Genomic DNA, 16,100 nt, shown 5'->3' with positions numbered 1-16,100 from the left:
AATTAAAGGATAAATAAAAAATAATATTAGCACAATGAATATTAAACCAAAATAAATATACACAATAATGCAATATATAATTCTTATAGATTTTGTACCCTTTAAACTCCTAGATTCTGATAAAGAGTCGTGAGATTGATACTATAGTTGCATTTTTGCAGTAAATTTGGTGCAATTATTATATGTCTATGATGCTTTTAAGTTATGTCCATGTCTCCATTTTAATTGATCTTTGAGTAAATGCTCTTGTCGGTTAAATACTTGCTTTTTTTTATTTGATCTTTGTTGGTTTTTGTTTTATTTCGTAGGATCATTTGGAGGGCATATTTTAATTTGGAGAGATAATTTGGACTCCCAACACTACAATGTGAGAACTTTAAAGATTTTTGAAAGTACTGAGCTATAGCTTAGGTGAACCAATGCTGACTCACTAAGGCTAAGTATCTCAGAAAGTTTTAGCATCTTATTATGCTCACTTTAGCTAGTCACAACTAGTTAGCTAAAGAGAGCTAACTTGAATAAATGTGGTTGTTTGTTGTGTTTATTTAAGCGAGTCAATTAGAGTTAGATTACGTGAGCTTGTTTGATAAGAGTCCACCGTTGAAGGCCCAATGTCATATAAAAAGCCTACTAAAACACAAATGAGGGATTTTATTTGTTAAAACTAATACAATAATTTTTTTTGAAGGGAAACTAGTACATTAATAAAAAGAAAAAAAGTTAATAAACTTCACGCAACAGAATCTTGGTTTGCTTATCATTCACCAAAGAAAAAAAATCTTGGTTTGCTTAGTCAACTAGCCAATGAACCCTTGATTATTGAAGGCCCCACATTAGTACATTTAAATCCTACTAAGTACTGTTTTAACTATTGATTTTTTTTCCAAGTAGCTTGGATAAGAATCCCAGGACAAACTAATTTATATTATCGATTATTTTATATGTTAAAACTCATATAATACCTTTTTAATTTTATTTTAATAAAACAAAATGTAACGAAAGTATATTTAAGAAAAAAAAGCTACAAAATTACAATGATATAATATTATTTCTTTTAAACAAAATTCAAATATTTAAGCTAAGAAGCAAGATGGGTAAAATTTTGCTTATGTCCAAAAAAAGTGAGAAAAATTGTTAAAACATTTTAAAATAAGTAAGATGAACCAAAATAACTTATTCTTGAATTAATAATCAAACACCAAACAAAAAAAAAGTTAAGTTTGTATTTAGATAAATGTAAAAAAATAATAATAAATAAAGAAAAAAAAAAGCTCTTTTGTTCTCATAAGGAACAAAAAGCTTGCTCTTTCAATGGGTGTGGAATGAGGGAGAGTAAAGGAGTGCATTCATTTAAATGTTTTAAACTAAAACCATAAGCCCAAAAGTAGGTATCTTCAAAAGAAAAAAAGGTCATAAGTAGGTAATATTTGTACAAATAATTTTCTTTAATATCATAAAAGATATTTTATATTATCTATTATATTTATTTAAATATTTTTTTAACTTATATCCACTTATTGTTTTAGTTAAAATACATTAACAAGATTTTATTTTAAGATAGTTTTTAATTATAATTTATTAATATATTCAAAAAATAAAGAAAATTAATATATGTTAACAAACTCTAAAAGCATAACCACATTGTAATATGTTTTAAGATAATTTTTAGTTACAATTAGTTAATATACACAGTTTATTTATTTATTTCTATGCATAAAAACAAAACGTGGGGTAATCTTATTTCGAAGGTTCAAAATAAACAATTCAAGTTGGACATGTAGATGCTAGCCTCCTCCAAACTCTTAGTTCTTATTGTGAAGGTTGAGAAGCCTATTTGTCTCAAAGAGTTTAGACCTATCAGTCTATAATGTTGCGAAGGTTTTGGTTTCTCACCTTTGACCTTTCCTGAATGATTTGATTGAGCCATTCCAGGGTAGCTTTATCCCTGGGCGTGGCACAATAGAAAATGCAATCCTTGCTCAGGAAGCTATCCACTCTATTGCCAAGTCTAAAGCTAACAAGGGCTTTGCGGCTATTAAAGTGGACCTAGAAAAAACATATGATTGAATTAACTGGTCCTTTATGAAATCAACTCTTATGGACTTTGGATTTCCCCTTGCTATTTTCAATCTTATCATGTGGGGAGTGCATTGATCATCTTTATCTGTTATGTGGAACAAAGCTAAGTTGGAAAGTTTCACTTCAAAGAGAGACCTTTGTTAGGGTGATCTGCTATCGCCCTATCTTTTTGTGTTGTGCATGGGAGACTAGCAGTGAGGATTCAAGACCTTGTCCATATCTCAAGAGGGGGCCTAACATTATCTCATCTCCTCTTCGCAGATGATGTGATGTTATTTTGAAGAGCATCTAATGAGCAAGCTAAGGTGGTGATTGGAGTTTTTTGATTAGTTTTTTGTGGCTTCTGGCCTAAAGATTAATCTGGCCAAGTCCAATTTTATTTGTTCAAAGGGAGTCCCGAACCCAATTAGAGATGAAGTTACTAATATTTTGAACATTAGATGTACTCATTGCATTGTCAAGTATTTAGGGTTCAAAGTTATTTTCTGAAGAGTGTCATCTACGGATTTTAATGGTGTGGTGAAATCTAAATTGGCATCGTGGAAGGGGAAGCTTTTGAATAAGGTTGGTCGCCTATGCCTTACTAATTATGTATTGGCTTCTATGACAATCTATAAAACATATGCAAACAATGTGGCTCGCTAAATCATTTTGCACTAAGATTGATCAATGTTGTCGCTCAATGATTTGGTCGGCCCAGGGTGCAGCAAGATGCTGGAATTTGGCTTCCTGGCAATTGATTACTCGACCTAAACTCTAGGGATGATTAAGAGTGCGTGATACTAGAGCTGCAAATGCAGAATGAAGGTTTATGGAATGCCTGGAACCGTGGATATATCGTCAAATTATTTGCGAGACTGATTGCAGAGAGGCTTTTGAAGTCATCCAACTAGGTGATAATGGAAGTTATAGAGCACACCTGCACCAAGATGTTGTCCAGGAGATTGTTGTATCGTTGATGTTGCAAAACCGACAAGTAGAGTTCCAAGTTATTATGAGAGAAGCAAATGGAGTGGCTCATACACTTGCGAGTTGGGGTTCTTCAGCTCCACCAATGACGACAAATTTCTGGCTCAAGGCTTCGATTAGGGTTTTAGCACTTCTGGAGCTCAATATAGTTTCTTTATAGTTTGTCTTAGTTTATTTCTTACTCTACCAAAAAAAATAAACAAACAACATAGATCCACCAAACAGAAAACAACGTGGTTGTATCTTTTATTTTATTTATTATTTGTACTATCATTTTATTTAGGTTAAATTAAAGTCTTTCTAGATTTAATTTTAAAAATAATTTAATTTAATTCTTTTGTCTAAATTGGACTATCGATGTTATAAAATAAATACTTAGCAATAGTTTTAAATTGCTACAAAGTGTAGTGACGACATTAACATATCCTTTGCACCGACCGAAGGATCAAATTGAATCAATTATTTTTAAAAAATTAGAAAATTAACTAAACCAAAAACAATTAAAACATCAAATTAAACCTAAAAAATAAATTAAAAGAAGACTTAAATATATTTTTGGTCCCTGATATATACCTGACTTTTGCGTTTGATCCTTGATAAATTTTCCCTCCGAGTCAGGCCCTTAATATTTGAAAACTTTTGTCCAAGATCTCTGCCATTAGTCGGAATTTGTTATCTACTTACATGATTGTTAACCGAATATGTAGGCATGCGACGTGTGGTGTCACATGTAATCTTTGTCTGACTGGGATAGTGTCACGTATACTAACTCACTCAAACCCCCCATAACTCTAGGTAGAGAGCTTTTCCTCACTCCCATTCGCAATGGCCGCAACAACACATCATTTTGTCACCGTTCAGGCCCTCGACGGTGACATGGCCATCAATGCCTCTACCACCATCCCTATCCCTGATGTCATGAAGTCTTCCATCCACCTAGGCCTCATCAACTTCATACACTCCAACATCTGTTGGATCAAGTGGCCTCAGAATAATTAAGAAGGGGGGGTTGAATTAATTATGAACGTGTCTTGACTAATTAAAAATTTATCCTTCTTAATGTTACTAGATTCAATTAGGCTTTACTACTAAGTTATGAGAAAGTAAAGAACAGAAACAATAACTTAGACAAAAGTAAAGCGGAAATAAAAAATACATAGCGGAAATTAAAGAGTGTAGGGAAGAAGAAGACAAACACAAGATTTATACTGGTTCGGCCACAACCCGTGCCTACATTCAGTCCCCAAGCAACCACCGATTCTTGAGATTTCCAATAACCTTGTAAAATCCTTTACAAGCAAAGATCCACAAGGGATGTACCCTCCCTTGTTCTCTTTGAACAACCAAGTGGATGTACGCTCCACTTGAACTGATCCACAAGAGATGTATCCTCTCTTGTTCTCAGTATCACAACCCAAGTAGATGTACGCTCTACTTGTACCACAAAGGATGTACGCTCCAATGTGTTAAGACAAAAAATTCTTAGGCGATTAGTCCCTTGAATCTTCGTAAGGGGAAACAAAAGATATCTCAGGCAGTTAGTCATTTGAAATCTTTTGTTTAAAGGGAAAGGGAAAAAGATATCTCAAGCGGTTAGTCTTTTGAAATCTTTTGTAAGAAACAGAAGATATCTCAGGCGGTTAGTCCTTTGAAATCTTTTGTCAAGGAGGAAGAAGGGAAGAAACAAAAAAATTCTTAGGCGGTTAGTCCTTTGAATCTTTTGACAAGAGAGAAGGAATGAAGAAAAAGAATAACACAAGTTTTCGGTCAATGAACTTTTCTTGAAAGAGAAAGTATTGAATAAAAACTTTTAGAAAGATGAAGAGAAATGAATGAAAGAAATCTGTTATGCATTCAAGGAATAAGTTTTTTTTAAAATTCATGCCATAGTCACATATTTATAATCATTTGATGACTCAAGTTAAAGTTTGTGATTCTTGACAATTTCTTTAAAACTAGTCACTTTAAAAGTTGTGACTCTTTTGAAAAACTAGTCACTTTTAAAAGTTGTGACTCTTTTTGAAAACTAGTCACTTAAAGGTTGTGACTTTTGAAAAACTCTTCAGAAACAAATCACTTTAAGAATTGTGACTTTTGGTAATTTATTTTTCAAAATCAGTCACTGGTAATCGATTATCATCATAGTGTAATCGATTACACATCAACAGATGTGACTCTTCATGTTTAAATTTGAAAATCAAAATGTTTAGAAACACTGATAATCGATTACAAGTATTGTGTAATCGATTACACAAGTTTGAAATAATTTGAAAAAGTTTTATCACAAGTTTTGACTCTTGAAATTTGAAATCTAACGTTTTAAAACATTGGTAATCGATTACATGATTATGGTAATCGATTACAACTTTGTTAATCAGTTTTGAAAAGAATGCTGACTACTGGTAATCGATTACTATCTTCTGGTAATTGATTACCAAAGAGTAAAACTCTTTGGTAAAAGATTTTTCTTTTTGAAAAATTCTTGTGCTATTCAATGTTTTGAAAAACTCTTTTAATACTTATCTTGATTGAGTCTTCTCTTGATTATTGAATCTTGATCTTGATTATTCTTGAATCTTGAATCTTGATCTTGATTCTTGAAACTTGCTTGACTCTTGATTCTTTGAAACTTGCTTGACTCTTGATTCTTTGGCATTATCAAAATAATCTTGGAAGGCATTGCTTCCACAACATCGATCTCCAAGAATGATGTATGTAACAGTCGTAACTTTAATAAGTAAATGAGAAAATAATAAATTAATAAATAAATAAATAAGTAAAAATAAAATAAAAATTATTAGGTCATAAATTCCCACTATATAAGTCAAATGTTAACCTAGAGAAGCTTTTTGGAAAACACATTCTATTTCTTTCTTCTTTTCTGACGCACAAGAACCCTAACAGAGCAACCAGAGGAGGAGCTCTAGAGAGCATCAGAGACGCCACCATTGCTAACAGAGAATATTTAAGCGACTACATCGAGGTAAGGGATGAGTTACTCACGCTTGGGGATTAGAATGAATATGTGTAGGGATCCCTAGAGGATCAATTTTTGGGTTATTTTGGGGTGTTTATGAATTTAATTATGTTTTCATGTTTAATCGCGGATTGAGTGTGTTTGATGAACCAATTGGTGTTCTGTTGCGAGTTTGTTGTAGAATTGATGTGTTCCCGTGTTAGGTGCATACCTTAGAAATTAGAATTCTTTATAATTAGCATAAAAATTGTGTGGTGGTGATTTTGTTTATACCAGATATGTTGGCCTTTCAATCTTGTTCTTTTTATTTTTTTTTATTTTTTTTCACACCGCAGTGTATACGTGTACATATATATTGATACTGTTTTTTTTTACAAACTTTATATTTTATTTCATGTGGGTGATTTCTCGTCATGAAATTCATATGTGTAGGGATTGTCATGAAATTCATATGTGTAGGGATTGTTGGATAATTGAACTGGCTAAAATCATTTAAAGAAATTAACTAAAGTTGTATTCACATTGTAATTAGGCATTTTCTTGATGTTGATAACTTAGTTGAAATATATTTAGAATATAGGTATACATGTTGTTCATAGAAATCAATAAGAGTATATATTTTATTGTTATATATAATTTGTATTTACTTAATGATATATTTAATATTATTGTGATTATTTTATATTAACATATATTTAATACTTTTTATATGTTATATATATATATATATATATATATATATATATATATATATATATATATAATATGTACGTTTACGTTAATATATATATATATATATTTTACGTGTATTTTATAGTTATTTGTTTATAAGCCTTGAAGTTAAATATTGTATGTTATTATTGTTATGATATATTGTTATTTAATTGTTGAGTATATTTTGTAATTAGTTAAAGTGTGAAATGTTAAACTCTGGACATGAAATATGGTTGTGAATGAGTGTGTGATTGATATTTGTAGTGATATTACTTGTCATGTGAGTTATGAGTTATATAGTAACCCGACCAGTGTTTACCTTGAGGAGAACTTTTATGCGCAGTGTTAAAGGAAATTGTAGGATTCCTAGTTAGGATCCTGAAGGGTTAAACTATAGCGCAATGTGTTAAATATGTTTGAAATATAAGTGTGAGGTCGTGGGTATTATATAACTCATAAACAGTGTCTGCGTGCAAAAAAGAAAATATTTTAGGGGTTGGACCTGAATCAGGAAGGTGAGACCCAAACACATTCTTCGGAATCTAGGCCTTGGGGGTAAAGATACTCGGTTTGAGTGCTCCTTTAAGCCCATGTTGATCCCATGTGGTTGGGGCATTCTCGCAAAACAGAGTAACCCTGACTGGTCACCTTATGATGTTACTTAGTGAGAGTGACCGAGTATACCCATTGTGTGGTGTGTTTGTCATGTACTCCAAAGCGCCCCAGTGTTGTTTTTCACTGACATGGTACCACATTGCATATAGGCTTGAATCTTAGTATAATTGTTGCATAACGCTTGTGTTTGAATTTCATTGAGTTAACAATTGTGGTTGATGTTATTTTATGGAGTGTGTAAACTTGAATGGGTGTGAATAATGTGTGCGATTTTGTGTAGTAATGTTATTTATATACATTCAGCCTTAAGTATTATATGTTTCACATGCTCTAATGTTTTATTATATACGAATGTGATAACTCACTCCCGGTGTGTGTTTGTGTTTGGGCTTATTGCCACTTTGTTTTAGGTGAGCTTCATATGATGAGTCACATGCTAGAGATGGAGAGACTTAGTCTATGATAGGGATATGCTCTGATAAGTGTGACATTGGGGCATAGGATTTTACTTCGCATATTATGATTTTCACATGTTATGATTTACTGAATAATATAAATGCGTTATACTTTTCTACTTTAGTTTCTTTTTATTATTTATTTAGAATGGACGACCTTGTTTTGAGCCGGGATAATCTTACCTTTTATTAAAAAAAAATCTATTATGTTTTCACTAAGTGGATGTGAACCTTTATCCTTTTGAATTGATTTAAATTAAATGTGTTTAAAAAGAAAAATTATTAATTAAATTTTGCATGTTTTTTTTCCTTCTTTTATTATTATGTGTTTATAATCTTTTAATTAAATTTTGTATGATTTATTGAATTAGTTAGTTATAATTGTAAGGGTAGAGGGTGTCACATTTAGTGGTATCAGAGCAGGTCGAACCTTTCGGCCATGTGTGTTATGAGCTTTTGTGTTTCCTTGTGTACTCTGATGTGTTGTGTTTGTTTTGTTTGATTAGAGGTGTACTCTATTGTGTTGGTATATTTTTATTTTATTTTTTTTCTTCAAAGTTTTGTTTCTTGCGTGACATAGGAAGTAATGGCTTCGAGAAATGAGCGAGAACGACTTCTTATTGACTTAGTTGTTCTACCTTTGAGTCAGATTGATGTTATTCTTGGTATGGACTGGTTATCTTCCAATCATGTCTTATTAAATTGTTTTGAGAAATTTGTTGTCTTTCCTGAGTCTGGTGTGAGTGAAGGTGATATGTTTTTGTCTGCTAACCAAGTTTAGGCATCTTTAAGGGAGGATGCACAGGTATACATTGTAACATCCCAATTTTCGTAAACTAGATTAAAAAGGATTGTTATTTATAAATAAATAGAGTTCTATAAAAAATGATGAGATTTTGTAAATAAATAAATAAGGAGATATAAATATTAATTAAAATAATGATTTGAGAGAAAATAAAAAGGATATTTTATTTATTTGTTTGATAGAGAATAAAATAAAGTTTGCTTTTATAAAATAATAAATAAATAAATAGAGTAAACCTAGCTATAAATAGCGTTAGGTCAGTTTTCACACTGACGGTGTCTCTTCTTTCCCTCATTCTCGTTTTTTCTCCTTCTCCTCTCAAAACCCTTTCTTTTTCCCGCAGCCCACCAAATCTGTCTCAGAAAAACAACGATCTCGAACTCATTAACCGTTGGATCGTCGTGACATTTTAGTACCAGGTTTGCAACCCAATTCTGAGCATTCTCACCGTTGGGAATTTTGATATCATGTCTGAGCTAAGAGAAATACCCCTCGCATTGTAGCATTTCCTTTCCCGCAAAAACCCAAAGCTGTCTCGGTAAAACTACGATCCCGGTTTCGTTAACCGTTGGATTGTCGTAAAATTTGGATATATTGTTTGAGTTTCAATTACGCACACTTCCACCGTTGGGATTTTTGAGATAATATTCGTGGAGGGAGAAAAAGGAATCGCATGAAGACAGTACAATTGGAGGTTTCAATCTCTTCTCCGTCTCTCTGACGTTTGGAATTCTATCGGAGCAGTCGGAGGAATAACTGAAGGAATCTCAGGGAACCGCTAGAATGTTACTATCGCTAGCTGAAGACACGTGATCCGCTCAGAGGTAAGGGATGAGTTTATCACAATTGGGATTAGAATGAACATGTGTAGGGATCCTTAGAGAACTAAATTTGGGTTTATTTTGGGATGTTTATTGAATTATAATTTTCTCTTTATGATTATAAATATAATATTATTGTGTTCTATGTACCAATTGATGTCCTGATGAGAATTGATTGATAAACTTGAGTGCTCTTGATGTCTTTGTGTTTAACCCATGATTTGATTAATTGATTTGGATATAATTGTGAGAAACTATTTCAGGGATTTTATACCCCATGTTGTGAAGAAATCTTTTGTATAAATTGTTATGTTGAGGTTATGAAATGATGATTCAAACTGTGAGTATGTGATAAATTGAACATGTGACGGATGATGAAATACATGTGTATTGAGATGAGATGTGTGTATTGAGTTGTGAACTATGAACTGTGCAATCACACAATTGTAAGACCCTTTAAGGGCGACGAGTATTGTGATGGGATCCACTGTGGAAACCCGACGAGTTAAAATGATTTTGAAAACAATTGAGTAGATGTGTGTATTGCATAGTTCATAGGTAAAGTGTACATGATTCATGAGGTGTGATAACATGTTAAATTGAGATTATACCATTGTGATTGGGATTAAGTGTATGTGATAAATTGAGTATGTATATGATTGAGATATATATGTGCATCGAGTTGTGAACTATGAATTGTACAATCACACGATCATAAGTCCCTTCAAGGGCGACGAGTTAATGCTAAGTCTCTTTTAGGGCGACGAGTTGATGCTAAGTCCCTTTTAGGGCGACGAGTTGATGCTAAGTCCCTTTTTGGCGACGAGTTAATGTTAAGTCCCTTTAAGGGCGACGAGTTAATGATAAGACCCTTAAAGGGCGACGAGTTAAAATTATTTTGAGAATAATTGAGGAGTCGTGTGTTTTGTACATTTCATAGATAGAGTCTGTGTGCTAAAATATTTTAGGGGTTGGACCTGAATCAGGAGGGAGAGGCCTGACGGACTCTTCGGAGTGTAGGCCTTGGGGGTCACTGGGTTTGAGTGCTCCTTTAAGCCTATGTTGATCCCATATGGTTGGAGCATTCTCGCAAAACATCGTGACCCTGACTGGTCTCCCTATGATCTTACTTAGTGAGAGTGACCTGACAAACCATTGTGTGGTGTGTCTTGTTATGTACTCCTAAGCGCCCCAGGGTGGTTTTTCACTGACATGGTATCACATTGCATATAGGTTTGAGTCTTAGCATAACTGTCGCATACGCTTGCTAATTGTTTATTATGAAATTGATGTGTTATTATGTCTTGATCGGAGTGTGTGATTCCTGTGTATAATGATTGATGATTGAAAGGTGTGATTGATGGATGAAAAGTGTGATTGATGAATGACAAAGTGATGAAATATTGTGAGATATGCTAAGTAAATTGTATTTGGCTACTATATGTTGTGTTGTTTCTCTCTAGTAGTTAGCAATGTGATAACTCACTCCCGGTTTGTTGTTTGTGTTTGGATCCTGTGATGATCTTGAACTTTGTGTTCGGGGGAGCAGATGAATAGGTGGATGACTATGAAGAATCTCATGCTAGAGGACACGGGAACACCACGCTCTGATAGGATGTGACATTAGGATATAGGTTATATATTAATTGTATGAGACTTATATGACTTTCTTTGAGTCGAGATGACTTTATTATTTATTTGAACAAGTTTGAATATGATGTAGAAGAAAGTGAATGTGAGCCTTTTACCCATTTGAAAGCTTGTATTTAAAAATGTTTTAAAAATACTTTTAATTAATATTTTACTTTTTATTCCTTTATTAATATATATGTGAGGGGTAGAGGGTGTCACATACATGATCTTAGCTAGTATGAGTGTTGAGACCAAAACCCCTGTGAGTGATATACCATTGGTGAGAGAGTTTCCAGAGGTGTTTGAAGAGGTGTCAGGATTACCACCTGAGAGAGAGGTCGAGTTCTCAATAGACCTAGTGCCCGGTACTGGACCCATATCCATAGCACCTTATAGGATGTCCCCTGTGGAGTTGAGTGAGCTTAAGAAACAGTTAGAGGAACTTTTAGAGAAACAATTTGTGAGGCCTAGTGTGTCACCCTGGGGAGCACCGGTGTTGTTAGTTAAGAAGAAGGATGGGACTATGAGGCTATGTGTAGATTATCGTCAGTTGAATAAGGTAACGATTAAGAATAGGTACCCTTTGCCTAGGATAGATGACCTGATGGACCAATTAGTAGGGGCTTGTGTGTTCAGTAAGATAGATCTTAGGTCAGGTTACCACCAGATTAGAGTGAAGCCTGAAGATGTTCCGAAGACTGCCTTTAGGACCCGTTACGGTCATTATGAGTACTTGGTTATGCCTTTTGGTGTGACCAACGCCCCTGGTGTGTTCATGGATTATATGAATAGGATCTTTCACCCCTACCTAGATAGTTTTGTAGTGGTCTTCATAGATGATATCTTGGTGTATTCTAAGACTAGAGAGGAACATGAGGAGCATTGAGAGTTGTGTTGCAAACCCTCAAAGACAATAGACTGTATGCTAAGTTGTCCAAGTGTGATTTTTGGCTAGAGGAGGTGAGCTTCTTAGGGCACGTTATATCTAAGGGAGGGATAGCAGTAGATCCTTCCAAGGTAGAGGCGTGATGAGTTGGGAGAGTCCTAAGTCAGTGTTTGAGATTAGGAGCTTTCTTGGCTTAGCAGGATACTACCGTAGATTCATAGAGGGTTTTTCTAAGCTAGCCTTACCTTTGACTAAGCTTACTCGTAAGGGTCAAGTTTTTGTGTGGGATGCCCAATGTGAGAGTAGTTTCCGTACCCTTAAGGAAAGGTTGACCACTGCACCAGTTTAGTGTTACCTAACTGAGTGAATCTTTTGTGGTGTATTGTGATGCGTCCAAGATGGGTTTGGGTGGAGTGCTTATGCAACGGGACAGGTAGTGGCCTATGCTTCTCGACAGCTTAAGATACATGAAAGGAATTATCCCACACACGATCTTGAGTTAGCAGCCGTAGTTTTTGCTCTTAAGCTTTGGAGGCATTACCTTTATGGATCTAAATTTGAGGTGTTTAGTGACCATAAGAGCCTTAGATATTTGTTTGATCAAAAAGAGCTTAACATGAGGCAGAGGAGATGGTTAGAGTTCCTTAAGGATTACGATTTTGAGCTTAGCTATCACCCAGGTAAAGCCAATGTAGTAGCTGATGCCTTAAGTAGAAAATCCCTTCAAATGTCTGCTTTGATGGTTAGAGAGTTGGACCTCTTAGAGCAGTTTAGAGACATGAGTTTGGCATGTAGATCACCTCTAGTAGCATTAAGTTGGGTATGTTGAGAGTCACCAGCGAACTCTTGAGCGAGATCCGTGAGGGTCAGAAGTCTGACCTATTCTTGTCAACCTAGTTAGAGTCCATAGTCGCAGGGAGAGAGAGTAGTTTTAGAGTGGGAACTGATGGAGTCTTGAGGTTTCAGGATAGGGTGTGCGTTCCTAGTGTACCCAAGCTTAGAAGAACGATTTTGGAAGAGGGCCATAGAAGTAGTCTGAGTATCCACCCGGGAGCGACTAAGATGTACTAGGACCTTAGGCAGATGTTTTGGTGGCCAGGTCTGAAGAAAGAAGTTAATGAGTTTGTCCTTGCATGCCTAGTGTGTCAGAAAGCTAAGATAGAACACCAGAAGCCTTCAGGGAAGTTGCAACCTTTAGAGATACCTGAGTGGAAGTGGGATAACATCTCCATGGATTTCGTAGTGGGGTTACCTAGGACCCCCAAAGGTTTAGATTCCATTTGGGTTATTGTAGACAGGTTGACCAAATCTGCTCACTTCATTCCAATTAACATCAGATATTCTTTAGAGAGGTTGACTAGCTTGTACGTCAGTGAGATAGTTAGACTACACAGTGTTCCTTCTAGCATAGTCTCTGATAGAGATCCCAGATTTACCTCTAGATTTTGGGAGAGTCTTCATAAAACCTTAGGGGCCAAGCTTAGGTTGAGTTCTGCTTACCACCCACAGACTGACGGTCAAACCGAGCGCACCATCCAATCCTTAGAGGACCTCTTGAGAGCCTGTGTGTTAGAGTAGAGGGGTAGTTGGGATAGTTTCTTACCCTTGATAGAGTTTACATACAACAATAGTTTTCACTCTAGTATAGGTATGGCGCCTTACGAGGCATTGTATGATAGAAGATGTAGGACACCTTTATGTTGGGTAGATTCCAGTGAAAGCATTGCCTTAGGACCTGAGGTAGTTCAGCAGACCACAGAAAAGGTCAAGTTGATCCAAGAAAGGATGAGAGCAGCCCAAAGTAGGCAGAAGAGCTACTATGATAAGAGAAGAAAGGATCTTGAATTTGTTGTAGGTGATCATGTATTTCTGAGAGTCACTCCGGGGACTGGGGTTGGTAGGGCGTTGAAGTCCCGTAAGCTCACACCTAGATTCATTGGTCCCTTTGAAATCCTAAAGCGTGTCGGCCCAGTTGCGTATCAGGTGGCTTTGCCACTATTTCTCTCAAATATCCATAGTGTCTTCCATATCTCTCAACTCAGAAAATATGTCCATGATCCGTCGCACGTGATCGAGTTGGACAATGTCCAAGTGAAAGAGAACTTGACATATGAAACACAACCACTGAGGATCGACGATCGTATGGTTAAGCAGCTAAGGGGGAAAGAGATTCCCTTGGTCAAAGTAGTATGGGGAAGTGCTTCGGGCGAGGATGCCACCTGAGAACTAGAGGGTCAGATGCGTGATGCATATCCTACCTTATTCGATACTGGTAAGTTTCGAGGACGAAACTTTTTTTAGGGGGGTGGAATTGTAACAGCCGTAACTTTAATAAGTAAATAAGAAAATAATAAATTAATAAATAAATAAATAAATAAGTAAAAATAAAATAAAAATTATTAGGTCATAAATTCCCAATATATAAGCCAAATGTTAACCTAGAGCAGCTTTTTGGAAAACACATTCTATTCCTTTCTTCTTTTCTGACGCACAAGAACCCTAACAGAGCAACCAGAGGAGGAGCTCTAGAGAGCACCAGAGACGCCACCATTGCTAACAGAGAATATTTAAGCGACTACATCGAGGTAAGGGATGAGTTACTCACGCTTGGGGATTAGAATGAATATGTGTAGGGATCCCTAGAGGATCAATTTTTGGGTTATTTTGGGGTGTTTATGAATTTAATTATGTTTTCATGTTTAATCGCGGATTGAGTGTGTTTGATGAACCAATTGGTGTTCTGTTGCGAGTTTGTTGTAGAATTGATGTGTTCCCGTGTTAGGTGCATACCTTAGAAATTAGAATTCTTTATAATTAGCATAAAAATTGTGTGGTGGTGATTTTGTTTATACCAGATATGTTGGCCTTTCAATCTTGTTCTTTTTATTTTTTTTCACACCGCAGTGTATACGTGTACATATATATTGATACTGTTTTTTTTTACAAACTTTATATTTTATTTCATGTGGGTGATTTCTCGTCATGAAATTCATATGTGTAGGGATTGTCATGAAATTCATATGTGTAGGGATTGTTGGATAATTGAACTGGCTAAAATCATTTAAAGAAATTAACTAAAGTTGTATTCACATTGTAATTAGGCATTTTCTTGATGTTGATAACTTAGTTGAAATATATTTAGAATATAGGTATACATGTTGTTCATAGAAATCAATAAGAGTATATATTTTATTGTTATATATAATTTGTATTTACTTAATGATATATTTAATATTATTGTGATTATTTTATATTAATATATATTTAATACTTTTTATATGTTATATATATATATATATATATATATAATATGTACGTTTACGTTAATATATATATATATATATATATATATATATATATATATATATATATATATTTTACGTGTATTTTATAGTTATTTGTTTATAAGCCTTGAAGTTAAATATTGTATGTTATTATTGTTATGATATATTGTTATTTAATTGTTGAGTATATTTTGTAATTAGTTAAAGTGTGAAATGTTAAACTCTGGACATGAAATATGGTTGTGAATGAGTGTGTGATTGATATTTGTAGTGATATTACTTGTCATGTGAGTTATGAGTTATATAGTAACTTGACCAGAGTTTACCTTGAGAGAACTTTTATGCGCAGTGTTAAAGGAAATTGTAGGATTCCTAGTTAGGATCTTGAAGGGTTAAACTATAGCACAATGTGTTAAATATGTTTGAAATATAAGTGTGAGGTCGTGGGTATTATATAACTCATAAACAGTGTCTGCGTGCAAAAAAGAAAATATTTTAGGGGTTGGACCTGAATCAGGAAGGTGAGGCCCAAACGCATTCTTCGGAATCTAGGCCTTGGGGGTAAAGATACTCGGTTTGAGTGCTCCTTTAAGCCCATGTTGATCCCATGTGGTTGGGGCATTCTTGCAAAACAGAGTAACCCTGACTGGTCACCTTATGATGTTACTTAGTGAGAGTGACCGAGTATACCCATTGTGTGGTGTGCTTTGTCATGTACTCCAAAGCGCCCCAGTGTTGTTTTCCACTGACATGGTACCACATTGCATATAGGCTTGAATCTTAGTATAATTGTTGCATAACACTTGTGTTTGAATTTCATTGAGTTAACAATTGTGGTTGATGTTATTTTATGGAGTGTGTAA

Source organism: Glycine max, chromosome 20 (genome assembly GCF_000004515.6).
Source record: "Glycine max cultivar Williams 82 chromosome 20, Glycine_max_v4.0, whole genome shotgun sequence".
In the NCBI taxonomy this organism is placed as follows: Eukaryota; Viridiplantae; Streptophyta; class Magnoliopsida; order Fabales; family Fabaceae; genus Glycine; species Glycine max.
The sequence above is the reverse complement of the archived record's forward strand: the minus strand, read 5'-3'. Positions refer to the sequence as shown.